Consider the following 13,511-nt stretch of genomic DNA (forward strand, 5'->3'; position numbering starts at 1 on the left):
CATAACAGCAGTATGCTTCCTTGAAAACTGGGGGCAACTCCATTTTTTAAGAGCATGCTATGGAGTCTGCTCAAAGGATACCCAAAACTCTTAATAAATTATGCCTCCTGATTTCCTTTTTTCACACTCTGGTAGAAAAATAAATAAACAAGCAAAAACTCTTAAGAGATGAGTCAGCATGACTAGAAACCCCACTGGCTTCTGGAAAGTTTATTTTGGAGGGACCACGTGCCAGATCACCAGCATAGGATCTGCAGGTTACCCTGGAATTCACTTGGTCTAAGAAGCCTGCAGCCGTCTGCTGGGATCCCTTCCATCTCTGCTTCTCCACACCTGAAGGCCTTCCTGTATACAGCTTCACTCATCCCCTTCTCCTGGATCTGGGTTTTTAAAGGAGGAGAGAGCGGCCCCCACATCTAGCGTTGCAGGTCTAGAGATGGAAGGAAGTTCAGAGGTCGTCAGGTCCAACCCCCTATTTTTCCAGCTGAGAAAACTGAGGCACAGAAAAGTTAAGTGACTTGCCCAAGGTCTCTCAGCTACAAAGTGTCAGAGGCAGGATTTGAACTCAGAGCTTTGTCTCCAAATCTAACAGTTGATCCATTAAGCCCTGGACATAGGGTCAGAAAGACCTGGAGTCAGGAAGACTTGGTTTCAAATCTTACTTCAAATACTAGCTGTGGGTCTGTGAGCAAGTCACATGACCTCTCCGAACCTCATTTCTTCATGTATAAAAGTGCAAAGTAATAGAATCCATCTCATAGGGTTGTTGAGAGATGAATCAAATGAGGTCATGTACAGAAAGCTCTGTCCTGTAATCACTGAGGCTATTAATGAGCTATTATTTCCTGGGGATCTAGCTCCATCAGTCATTCCTTCCTTCTCTCTCATCTTCAACTTTCCCTCTCTACTGGCTGGGCTTCTCTACTCTGAATGTAACCCCTGTCCCAAAGCAATAGTCATGAGACTCTTTCCTAATTGGTGGAGACGCATGCCCTGGCCTGTGTGAGAGGTGGGGCTGAGTTATTGGGATGCTAGAGTTCCAGTTCTCAGCCAGGCCCACTTTGGGATCCTCCAAGTAAGCATAGGCAGCGAGGTGGCACAGTGGATAGAGTGTCAGGCCTGGAGTCAGGAAGACCTGAGTTCAAATCTGGTGTCAGACACTTACTAGCTATGTGACCCTGGCCAAGTCACTTAACCCTGTTTACCTCAGTTTCCTCATCTGTAAAAGGAGCTGGAGAAGAAAATGGCAAACTACTCTAGTATCTTTGCCAAGATAACCCCAAGGCTTCCAGTTCTGAGGGAAGAGATGCCAAACTCACTTAAGGTGACTGAAGAAAAAGACTATGGGAAGATGTGAGAGGAGCCCAAAGTCTACAACATGTTGCTGTTCTCAAGCTTGCACTTGGGTGAGATCCAAGACCCTCTCTCTTGGTTGATCTGAGTGATCTTGCTCCCAAGGGGAGAGCCCCTTCATTCTGTATTATCTAATATGTATTCTCCTATGTAAACCTTCTCTGATTTCTGTTTTGCTATTAACAGTGGATAAATGATTTTCTTTGCTATTTTCTATGTGTGTTCATTGTAGAATTGATATTTGGATGTAAAGCTTGGGGTCCCCCCTCCCCTCTACGATGGAAAGTTAGCCTGAATCCCATCATAGCCCCTACTAGACTAACAATATTTAAGCAAGCACTTAGATTCAAGCTCGGCACTCCTTTCTGAGAAGAGCAGAGTAGTGGCCTCCAGCCCCAACCTCCTGCTTCCCTTCCTGGAAGGAATGAAACTTTCCCTTGGAGAAGGGTGGAGAGAGAAGATACTAGAGATGTTATTCTGCCTCCCTTCGAGCCACATAAAGGACAACACCTCGAAACACATAACAGCCTCGTTATATACATGGGGCCCCACTCCTCTTCCTTACATGAAAAAAAAAATCCTAGCTCAACTCCCTGGAACTACTACTGACCTTCCTAGTAAAGACTACCCATTCATTCCTAAACTCCCTTTGATCTGACTTCTGCCAGCACCCCCCACCACCACTTTACCCAAATGCTTTCTTCAAGATCACCCATTCCCTTCCAACTGTCAAATCACAAAATTATAGAAATTAAAAGTTACGTGGGACTTAGTCACAAAGTTACAAAGTCACTTAGTCCAACCTCCTGAAAAATCAATCAATAAACAAATATTTGTTAAAGCCTACAATGGGCCAGGGACTGTTTTCCCAGGCACTCTGAGAAAACAAAGGTAAAAGTGAGAACAGCCCCTGCCCGGCAAGCATAGAAGATGCAAAGGAGCCAATTTAGATTTGACTTCAGGAAAAGCTTCTTAAATGGGAGAGCTGTCCAAAAGGGGGATGGGCACCCTTAAGAAGGAGTGGGTTCCCCTGCCCCCTCACACACACATACCTTGGAGGTCTTCAAGTGGAGGATGGATAGCTGCTAACTGAGATTTCATAAAGAGGTTTCCTTTTATATGTGGGTTGGGCTAGGTGACCACTTTCTATGACTCTGTAGTTCTATCAGGAAAAACAACCTGGACACATTCAACAGTCCTCCCTCCATCCACCTCCCTCCTCCCCACGCCTGCCCCAGAGGTGGAGCCAGATGTTCCTCCCACACCTCTGGACCGAGCCTACTGTCAGGGCTCAAAAGCAAATGGCAGAAGAGGCAAGCCCATACCCTGGATCCCATTTTATTTCTCCTCCAGTATCTGGGGTCAGGCTTCATGTCGCTGTTTGAATCATGGATGTGCTAATTAGTAATTGTGTGACTTTGTGAAAAATCACTTAACCTTTTTGAGCCCCATGTTCCTCACTTATAAAGGAGTTGTACTAGATCAGGGGTTCTGAATTATTTTGGGACCTAGACCCCTTTGGCAGTCTGGTGAAGTCTATGGATTCAACAGAATAATCCAGTGTGTGTGTGTGTGTGTGTGTGTGTGTGTGTGTGTGTGTGTGTAATCAAATGAATAAATGAATGAAGAACCTATTAAGTGCTAACTATGTGCAAAGCCCTAGGGATACAAATAAAAAATACACAGTCCCTGTTCTCAAGAAGCTGTTATTCTAATGGGGGAGAATGCATATATATCAAATTTCAGCTGAAAGTTAAAAGGAAGATTCCCACGATGCAAAGCAGATGCGAATGTCTCTTCTTTAATGTCATCGCTGACAAAATCCTATCCATTTCTGATGCTGGGCCATTTATCAGGGCTTCCCTTCCAGGTCTTCTGTAGCTGTGCTTGTATTTGAATTATAATTGTAGGAAATACTCAATTTTAATTACAGGTTAGCAAAAATAAAGATGTCATTTTTCCCCGTCCAACTTCATGGACCTCCTGAAATCTATCCAGAGGTCTGTGGACCTCAGATGAAGAACCCCTAGACTAGACGGAGGACCTCAAAAATCCCTCCCAGGTCTGCATCAGACCCACATCTAACTTGAACTTGAATGATGCCCCCTGCTGTTGGCTCTTGGTTATTGTCATTTTTCCCAAAGGAGAATGGAGCCAGAGCAGAAAAGGAGATCAGAAGTCAGCTGGTCCAAGCCCTTCATTTTATGATTGAGGAAATTGAGGCCCAGAGAGTTGAAGAGTGACTTGACCAAGGTCACATGTCAGAGGTAAGATCTGAACCCAGGTCTTCTGTCATATTGTTTTCGTAACATCTTTTAGTTGCCACTCCTTTTGGTTCCTGAAGTTATTGGGAACCTTCCTTAATTTGGGGCAATTAGATATTCCCTCTCTCTCTCAACCACTGCAGCACCCCCCCCCTAAAAAAAGTACTCCCTAACACCCTTAGCTGTCTCATGGAATCAGATTGCCAGAATTATAAGGAACTTTTTTGGGGCAGTTAGGTGGCGCAGTGGAGAAAGCACTGGCCCTGGATTCAGGAGGACCTGAATTCAAATCCAGCCTCAGAGATGAAACACTTACTAGCTGTGTGACCTTGGGCAAGTCACTTAACCCCATTGCCTACCAAGAAAAGAAAAAAAGGAACTTTTTCTCTTTTTGGTTGAGATCTGTGATTTTCATCAGTTTGGGGAATTCATGGTATGGAAACTCTCTCCATTGGTGTAGATCAACAATTCAGCTGTAATCTACAGGGTGAGAAGGTTGTCTGGAGAGCTGAGAAATTCAGATAACCTGCACGTTGTTACGCAGTTACTGTCCAAGGTAGTCGTCTTCTTGGCTCTAAGGCCAGTCCACTCTACAATACTCCATAAACAATGTCACTTCTGGAAGGGCCCTTCCCACGTAGAACATCAGTGCTTCAAATGTCGGAGCTAGACAGGATCTTAGAACACAGAATGTCAGAGTGAGATGAGACCTTAAAACATAGAATGTTAGACCACAGGATGGCAGAGTAGGAAAGGATCTTGGAACAAAGAATGTTACAGATGGAAAGGGCCTTAGAACATAAAATGTTAGACCATAAAATGTCAGCACTACAGAGAACCTTAGAGAGAGAATGTTAAGAGCCTAGAATTTTAGAATTGGATGGAAATTCAGAGAGCTAATCCAAATCACTCACTTTACAGACAAGGAAGCTGCTGCTTACTGTCTATTTTTTCAAATAAGTCTCAAACTCATGATGATATGTGTATCTACATACTTAAAAAAAAAACTGGACTTTTGATATCATTAACACAGGGAAATCCCAATGAGGAACATGCATATACCAGCATAGATGGGTACCTGCTAAGCAATTTAGCTGCCTGGGGCCCAGGGATTCCTGAGCTCAAGCCAGCTCACAATAATGTACTGCATGCCAGTAAAGTAAGGATGACTCATTACATGTTGTCTCCTCCATTGGATTGTAAGCTCCTTGAGGGCAGGGACTATCTTTTGCCTCTTTTCGTATCCCCAGAACTTAGCAGAGTGCCAGGCACATAGTAGGCACTCAAGAAATGTTTATTGATTAATTGATTGATTTAGCTGTCACCCTGAAAACATCACCTGTGAAACTGCCAGGGAATTGTTTCCTTATCTTCTCTGTTTCCACTCTATCCCTTTCCCCTTGAGGTATGGGAGAGTCTCAAGTAATAGATGTCTGAAGGAGCCCCAGGAGGCTTTTAAAAGAAACACCCTTATGAAGGTCCCTGTCTCGAAGAGCTATTTTCTTGGACGTTTGAGTTATAAGCCTCTTCATTGTAGGAGCTTTTTTGTCTGAACTCAGTTTGAAGCCAGGTGACACGTAGTAATAATAATAACAAACATGGATATAACTCTTTAAGGTTTTCAAAGAGTTTTTACATGTATTGTTTGATCTGATCTTCACAGAAACCTTATGAGGAAGGTGCTGCTATTGTGTTCCCATTTTACAGAAGAAGAACTGAAGTCCAGAGACATTAGGAGACTGGCCTGGGGCCATACAGCTAGTAAACGTCGATGAAGGATTCCATCAACTCCAGCTCAGAGCCCCATCCACTACATCACCCAGCTGCTGAAATAAGAAATGTATGTGAATCTGGGACCTAGATTAAAATTCTGATGCTCTACCAGCAGAGTACCACAAGGGAGCGTCCAAACAGCTGCAAGCCTAACATCTACCATTCCTCCACTGAGTCATTTGCAAGTGATTTGATTCTATCTCCCTTCACTATTTTCTCCCTAAACACCTGCTTCTCTGACACTCTCCCTTCATGCACACTCGTCACAGAAGCCCCCGATCCTTAATCCTCTATGGGCTTTTTTTCACACAATTACCTAACCCAGGTACACACAAAATCGCCCTAGCTTATCTCTTTTCTCAGGTGCAGGGATACAAAAGGGTCTCCTGTTTCAGCCTGGACAATCACTCACCAGTGCTGACCATCAGATCTCAGTCCCATCTTTCTTCTCAATCATCCATTACAATGCAATACTGGGAATATTCTAGCCTAAAATCAAGCCATCTTATTCTTTCACGTTTGAAAGTTGTCTCTGTAAGAAGATGTCCTTTACAAAGTATGTTACTGTGGGTGGCGGATGAGGGGAAGTGGTGTAGAGCCTGGAGTGGTGGCCCATGCAACCGAAGGGGGCTGAGATTGGCAGATCTCTTCAGCTGGGAAGTTCTGAGCAGTAGTCTGGCTAAAGTAAACTGGATGTCCGAACTCAGTCTGTCACCAATATGGTGAGCCTCCAGGAGCAGAGGCCACTGGGCTGCCTATGGAGAGGGCCAATCTTTGGTCTGTTTGGTTATTCTAAACCTGCTCTGGTTCCATACTCTTTAGACAATCTGGTAGACCTCTGGACCAGGCCAGGTTGGAAAAACTGAGCAAATCAAAACTTCCAAGATAATAAATATTGGCCTGTGAATGACCGCTCCACTTACAGCCTGGAGACGGGAAGAACCAGTCTCAATGAATAAGAAAATTGATGAAGGGAAGGAAGGAAGGAAGGAAGGAAGGAAGGAAGGAAGGAAGGAAGGAAGGAAGGAAGGAAGGAGGGAAGGAAGGAAGGAAGGAAGGAAGGGAGGGAGGGAGGGAGGGAGGGAAGGAGGGAGGATGGAGGGAGGAAGAAAAGAAGGAAGGAAAGAAGAAGAGAAGAAGGGAAGGAATGGAGAGAGAGACAGGGACAGAGGGAGGGAGAAAGAGGAGGGAAGGAGGAAGGAAGGAAGAGGGAGAGGGAGAGAGAGAGAGAGAGAGAGAGAGAGAGAGAAAGCAGGGAAGGAGACATACTCTTCTAGAAGAATTTTTCTTTTTCCTAGGTAACTGGCTGCCACTGGGATATTAGCTTTTATGTGGTCTTTTAAGGCAGAAGTGCCAAATAGGCAGAGAGTACAGGCCACACTCTTAAGTGTGGCCCAAACCAGATTTAAATATAGTTCGGAAAGATTTATCAAAATAAATAAAATACAATAGAATTTAGATGGTATTAATATGTGCTTTTCTAAGTCAGCATGTAGCCTGCAGGAATCCTTACATATAGTTAGTGGCCAGCAGTTTCCATTTCCTCTTGAGTTTGACATTACTGGGTTTTTTTTTGTTTGTTTTAGGCAATTGGGGTTAAGTGACTTGCCCAGGGTCATACAGCTAGTAAGTGTCAAGTGTTTGGTCTGAGGCAGGATTTGAACTCAGGTCCTCCTGACATCAGGGCTGGTGCTCTATCCACTATGCCACCTAGCTGCCCCGACATTACTGTTTTAAAGCAATTAATTATCTTAACAATCAGTGAAGTTCTGGGTGCCACATTTTAGAAAGGACGTTGACCTCTCATTAGATTGGAAGCTCCTTGAAGTCAGGGATTGTCTTCCTGTATCCCCAAGTCCCTTCACACAGTGCTTGGCACTTAGTAGGTGCTTAATAAATGCTTATTGACTGACTGACATGGCACAGTTTAAAAAAAAAATTTTAAGAGACTTGGTTTGATTTTGAGTTTGAATTCTGGCTCTGTCACTTACAATGTGTTTGACCTTGGATACATCACTTCATCCCCATTTCTTCAACTATAAAATGACTGAATTGGACTTTTGTTCAATCATTTTTCAGCTGTGTCTGACTCTTCATGACCCCAATGTGGGGTTTTCTTGGCAAAGATACTGAAGCAGTTTGCTATTTCCTTCTTCAGTTCATTTTACAGATAAGGAAACTGAGACAAACAGGGTTAAGTGACTTGCCCAGGGTCACACAGCTAGTAAATGTCTCAGCCCAGATTTGAACTCAGGTCATCTTCCCTCCAGGCCTGGTGCTCTATCCACTGCCCCACCTAGATGTCTAGTTAGACTAGATGACCTCTAAGGTCCCTTTCAGCTCTCGCTCTATGATGCAGTGTCATGAAAGCTAATCCACTTCACAAGTATTAGAAGGGGAATATAGACAACAGCTATTCTGAAAAAGATCTGGAAGTCTTAGTAGACCAGAAACTCAATATAAATCAGCAGTGTGATGTGGCATCCAAAAAAAAAACGTTAATGGGCTACATTGAGAGGGGCAGAGCCTCCAGGAATGAGGAGACAATGGTCCCATCACATTCTGCCCTCATCAGACCTCACCTGGAATGTTATATTTAGTTGTCAGTGCTTTGGTTTAATAAGGACCTTAACAAGCTAAGTGAGGGTCCAGAGGAGAGCATCCGGATGGTAAAAGGTCTTGAGTGTGTGTGTCACATGAGGACTGGTTGAAGGAACCGAGAATGTTTAACCTAGAGAGGAGAACACTAGGGGTGGGGATGGGGGTGGAGGTGGGCTTGTAGATCAAAGCTGGCTTCAAGTTATTTGAAGAGTTGTTATGGGGAAGAAGCTTGTTGTTTGGCCAAGAAGGCAGAACCAGGAGCAAGTTGGGAAGAAGCCAACTGAGACTTGGGTTCTACATAAGGAGTAACTTCCTCCCAATGAGAGTGGTCCGAAAGGTGGTGGAGTGCCTTGGAAGTTCATGGGCTCCCCATCTAGGAGATCTTCAAGTACAGGCTGGATCACCCACTATATTACAGTGGGGATTCTTTTCACATCTGGATTAGAATCGGTGGCCCTTGAGGTCCCTTCCAACACAGAAAAGGATTCCTATGAGCCTGTGATTCTGTATGAATTTGTTCTATTGATCCCCAGAGGTCATGATCCCCAGGAGAAATGGGTTGGAAGCCTCAGAGAGACAAATTGAGCCTTAAAGTCTCCTAACCAAAAGTAAAATGGGCTTTCTTGGAAGGAACTGAGCTCTCCCTCATTAGAGGTCTTCAAATAAAGGCTTAAATGACCATCAAAAGGAAAATTCTTTTTTCAGGTTTTTGCCTTGATTAATGAGGCAAAATTCAGGGGGAAAAAATAATTCAAAGAAATCTATTAAAAAACACCAAGACAGAAACAAAGGATCGATGGGCTGGAATTCAAAAGACAGTTTTTCAAGACAATTTTTCATAATTAAAGGCAATTCCTATAAGTATATGTCATAAAGGGGCAGGGCCAGCGAGTCTCTGCTCTACCCCGATTGCCCCACCTTCAGGCTACAGGCTGGCTAGAAGGCAGTACCAAAGACAAGTGGATGGGCTAGTGTTATCTAGAGACAGATTACCATCCTGGTACATATAGATTTCCAAACTGATTTCTGAAAGGGGATCAAGGGCACATGCAATCACTCTTTCCTACCTGAGGTTTGACACATACTGCAACCCCACTGAGAGGGCTGTCACTCCATCTGTAAAGAGGGATGGGAAATCATGAATTCATTCAAATTTACTTGGCAGTAGTGGCTAACTTCTACACAATGGATCGATATGACCATGTAATCATATATTTCAAGTCAAGTCAACTGCCATTTATTAAGTGCCTACTATGTGCCAGAAACTGTGCTTAGCACTGGGGATACAAAGGAAGGCAAAACAAAAACAAAAACAAAAACAAACAAACAAAAAAAACATTCCCTGCCCTCCTGGAGTTTACAATCGAGTGGGGAGACCACATGCAAACAACTGTGTGACCAAGTTCTGAATTTAAGGAGGCAACCATAGGGACCAGGAGAAGAGATCAGCAAGTTTTAAAATACTAAGAGAAGGAAGATAAGCCAATGTTTGCCCAGGGCTTTAAAGTCTGCAAACTGTGTTCCACTCATGATCATATCATCTGATCCTCACCATTACAGAAGCAAGCACTGTAATCCCCATTTTACAGATGAGGAAGCTGAGGCCCAGAGAGGTTATTGGACCTGCCCAAGGTCATAGAGCTAAGTAAATGTCAGAGGCAAGACTTGAACCCAGGTCTCCCCTGGCTGGATCCAAATCCAGTACTTGGCCCACCAGGCTACCTTTGACTCCCAGACTAAGGGCCGGCTTCCCCCTTCCCGACCCCCACCTCTCATCAGTTCTGGGAAGGAGCTGAGCTCCCAATAAGCTGTTGGGGATCCAGGTGGAGGGGGTAGGGGGCACATATCTTTGTTGGGGGCTGGAACCTTCATATGAATTGAAGTAAAAAAAAACAAAACAAAACACTGGGCTCTTTCATAGGGAATCACCAACTAAGTGGAAGGCCAAAGTCTATTTTTATTTTTCTTATCAATATTCCTCTATCGACTCCTCTGGTGTGTGCTTGTGTCATTTCTCAGAAACCAGATTTTGAATCTAACTCTTTTTGAATGGAGAAGAATTCCAGGGAGGGTCTTGAATTAATCCTGCCCTTAACTGATAAGTGCCATCCATTCCCAGTAGGACAAGCCCATCAGACCGTAATGCTTCATACAGCTGCTGATGCTTGATCAACTGCTATCCAGGGGCAACTTAGCTCTCAAACTCTCTAATAGGCTTAAAAGCCATAGAACTTAGTTCTCTTCAGAGGATCAGACTGACAGGTATAAAGACAGATGCTGTACTAAGACTACTTACCAAAAGAAAGCTGGCAAAGACTTTTAATAGCACATGTTGCATTGAACTTTTACTTGACAGTGGCAAGTTTAAAATCTGGGGCCCAAGGGGAAAGGGAACCCTTGCCTTTTGGGGTGGGGTTGGGGTGGGGATACTCCTGAATACAAGGGAGGACTGTTTGGAAAGGACTCAAACAGAGAGGAAATAGTATAGGCACAAACAAAATCAATGCAATTAAAATTAGAAGAGAAACAGTTAACTGGGAAAAAAATCTTTGAGGCAAATTTCTCTGATAAAGATCTGATATCCAAAATACATTGGAAATGAATGCAAATTTATAAGAATATCCCCAATTAGCAAAATACAGAAAGGCTATGAATAGGCAATTTTCAAAAGAAGAAAAGCAAGCTATTGATGACCATTTTAAAAATGCATCATGCTTAAATTAATCATTGAAATGAAAATAAAAGCAATTCTGAGGTTCTACCTCACACCTATCAAGTTGACAAAGATGACAAAAAGAGAAAAGTGGAGATTGTTGGGGGCGGAGGGGTTGGGAGGATAGACCCTGTCGATGAAGCATTTGGTCCAAACACTATGGAAAGTAATTTGGAACTATTCTCCAAAGAGTTATTAAGCTGTGTATGTTCTGACCCATGATACCGCCATTAAGCATATACTCCAAAGAGGTCAAAGACAGGGAAGTGACCCATGTACAAAAAAATGTATAGCAAAACTTTTTGTTATAGCAAGAACCAGAAACAAAGTAAATGTTCACTAATTGGGGAACAAATTATAGAAGTTCTCCCACCATAACTCTGGTTTCCAATAAAAATTAGATAATAATAATAGCTGGCTATCAAGTGGTGCAGTGAATAGACCACTGGTCTGAGAGTCAGGAAGACCTGAGTTTGAATCTGGCCTCAGCTTACTAGCTGTGTGACTCTGGGCAAGTGACTTAACCCTGTTTGCCTCAGTTTCCTCATCTATAAATTGAACTGGAGAAGGAAATGGCAACCCACTCCCAGTATCTTTGCCAAGAAAACCCTAAATGAGGTCATGCAGAGTCAGACATGACTGAAATGACTGAATAACAACAAAAAAAATCTTAGCTAGTATTTAAGTAGCACTTTAAAATTTACCCCAAAATTTACATATGTAATCTTATTTGATCCTCCCAACAACCCTGTGAGATAAGTGCTATTATTATCTCTATTTTTTGCAGTAGAGGAAACTGAGGCTAAGAGAGGTTAAAAGACTTGCCCAGGGTCATACAACTAATAAGTGTCTGAGGCAAGATTCAAACTCAGGTCTTCTTGATTCCAGGCAACTAGAAAATCCATCCAACAAAGATAACCTGGGAGTATTCACTGGAAAGTTTCAAGCTGACTGGGGAATTGACCAAATATACCTATTCCTAAAGAAAAGTAGAGGCAAGGGCCAATTGAATTCACCATACACTTTTCTTTAAAATCAGATAGAAAATGTAGGAGCACTAAAAGGCATCTCTTCCTCTGCCAGTTAGTTCTCTTGGACGGGAAGAAGTAACAAGTTCAGAAGAATTAGGCTTGATCCAATCTGTCTAATCCAACAAGTATTTATTATTGGTGCAAGGAAGCAATCCAGCGAAGAGGGGGGAGTGGTGGATTTAGAGCCAGAAAATGTAAATCCAAACCCCAGCTCTGCCCCCTACTACCTGTGCAACCGTAGTCACTTGACCTTTCTGGGCCTCAGTTTCCTCATCTGTAAAATGAGGGGGTTGGGCTAGATGATCTGTTCCAGCTACAAATTTATGATGCTCTGAGAAGTTTCCTATATTGAGAGCTACCCCAAGGGGGAGTGGGCTGTCTTGGGGAATAGCAGGGTCCCCTTGTCCAAGATAGTGCAGGCCCCGAACTAAGTGACTTCCAAGATTCCTTCCACCTCGGAAATTCTGTGATTCTACAAGAGTTTCTTTGAATTGTTCACCCTCTAGAAAACCATCTCTCACAAGGTATTTGGCCAAGGCCTCAGTGGAGGATGTGGTCAATGGGCAGGAAAGCACAAGGTCTTCACCAGGGCTTTTTGCTGGTACTGGTGCAAGTCCTTCAAATGTTAGCATGAAGATGGCTTTCCAGGATGTGAAAGCCCTATTGTACATGGTGCTTCCAACATTAGAAGACAGAAAAGGGGACCAAGAGGGCCAAAGCATAATAAATGGTTTAGAAGCTCAACATAGCAGAGCAAAAAGAGAAGGATCTGTAGTTAGAAGAGAGCTGAGATTCCACTCCTGACACTTAGTAGTTGTGTGCTCATGGATGGGCAAGGCACATGATCCCTCTGAGCCTCAGCTTGGAGTCAGGAAGTCCTGAGTTCAAATCTACCTCCAGACACTTACTAGCTGTGTGATCTTGGGCAAGTCACTTAACTTCTGTTTGCTTTAGCTTCCTCATCTGTAAAATGTGGATAATAACAGCATCTCCCTCCCAGGGGTTGTGGGGATCAAAGGAGACCGTAATTATAAAGGGCTTAACACAGTGCCTGGAACATAGTAAGCACTCTGTAAATGTTAGCTATTATTATTATGATGATTATTATTGTTACTGAAACAGATGCCAAAGGAAAGACCTCAGTCTTCCCACATCTTCCACCTCTGTAACTTTCCCAAAGCTGCTTATCCCAAGAAAGTAAGATTTAGATCATAAGAGCATATATTTAGAGGCAGAAGGGACCTTGGAGGTCAATGAGTCCAATCCCCTCATTTTACAGATGAGGACACTGAGGCAGAGAGAGGTTAAGTGACTTGCCCAGGGTCACACAGATAGTGAGTATCTGAGACAGCATCTGGACCCAGGTTTTTCTGACTTCAAGTTCAGTCAGCTACTCTACCCACTAGGCCAAAGAAGGGTTGTAAGCAAAGTCTCAAATCATCTGTAAAAAAAATAATAATGGCTAGCATTTAGATAGTGATGTAAGATTTGAAAAGCACTGTACATTTTGGTTATCTCATTTATCATAATAATCCTTTGAAGTGGGTGGCATTATTATACTCATTTTATGGAGGAGAAAATTGAGACTGAAAGAAGTTTAGTGACCTACTCAGGGTCGTACAAGAAGTGTGGAAGTGACTAAAGCAGGAATTGAACTCAGGTCTTCCTGACTCCAAGTTGAGGGTTCTTACCCATTTGCCACCTAGATGAGGAGGAGGAGGAGGAGGAGGAAGAAGAAGAAGAAGAAGAAGAAGAAGAGGAAGAAGAAGAAGAAGA

The sequence above is a fragment of the Vombatus ursinus genome, unplaced genomic scaffold (genome assembly GCF_900497805.2).
Source record: "Vombatus ursinus unplaced genomic scaffold, bare-nosed wombat genome assembly UNPS02014777.1, whole genome shotgun sequence".
NCBI classification, from domain to species: domain Eukaryota; kingdom Metazoa; phylum Chordata; class Mammalia; order Diprotodontia; family Vombatidae; genus Vombatus; species Vombatus ursinus.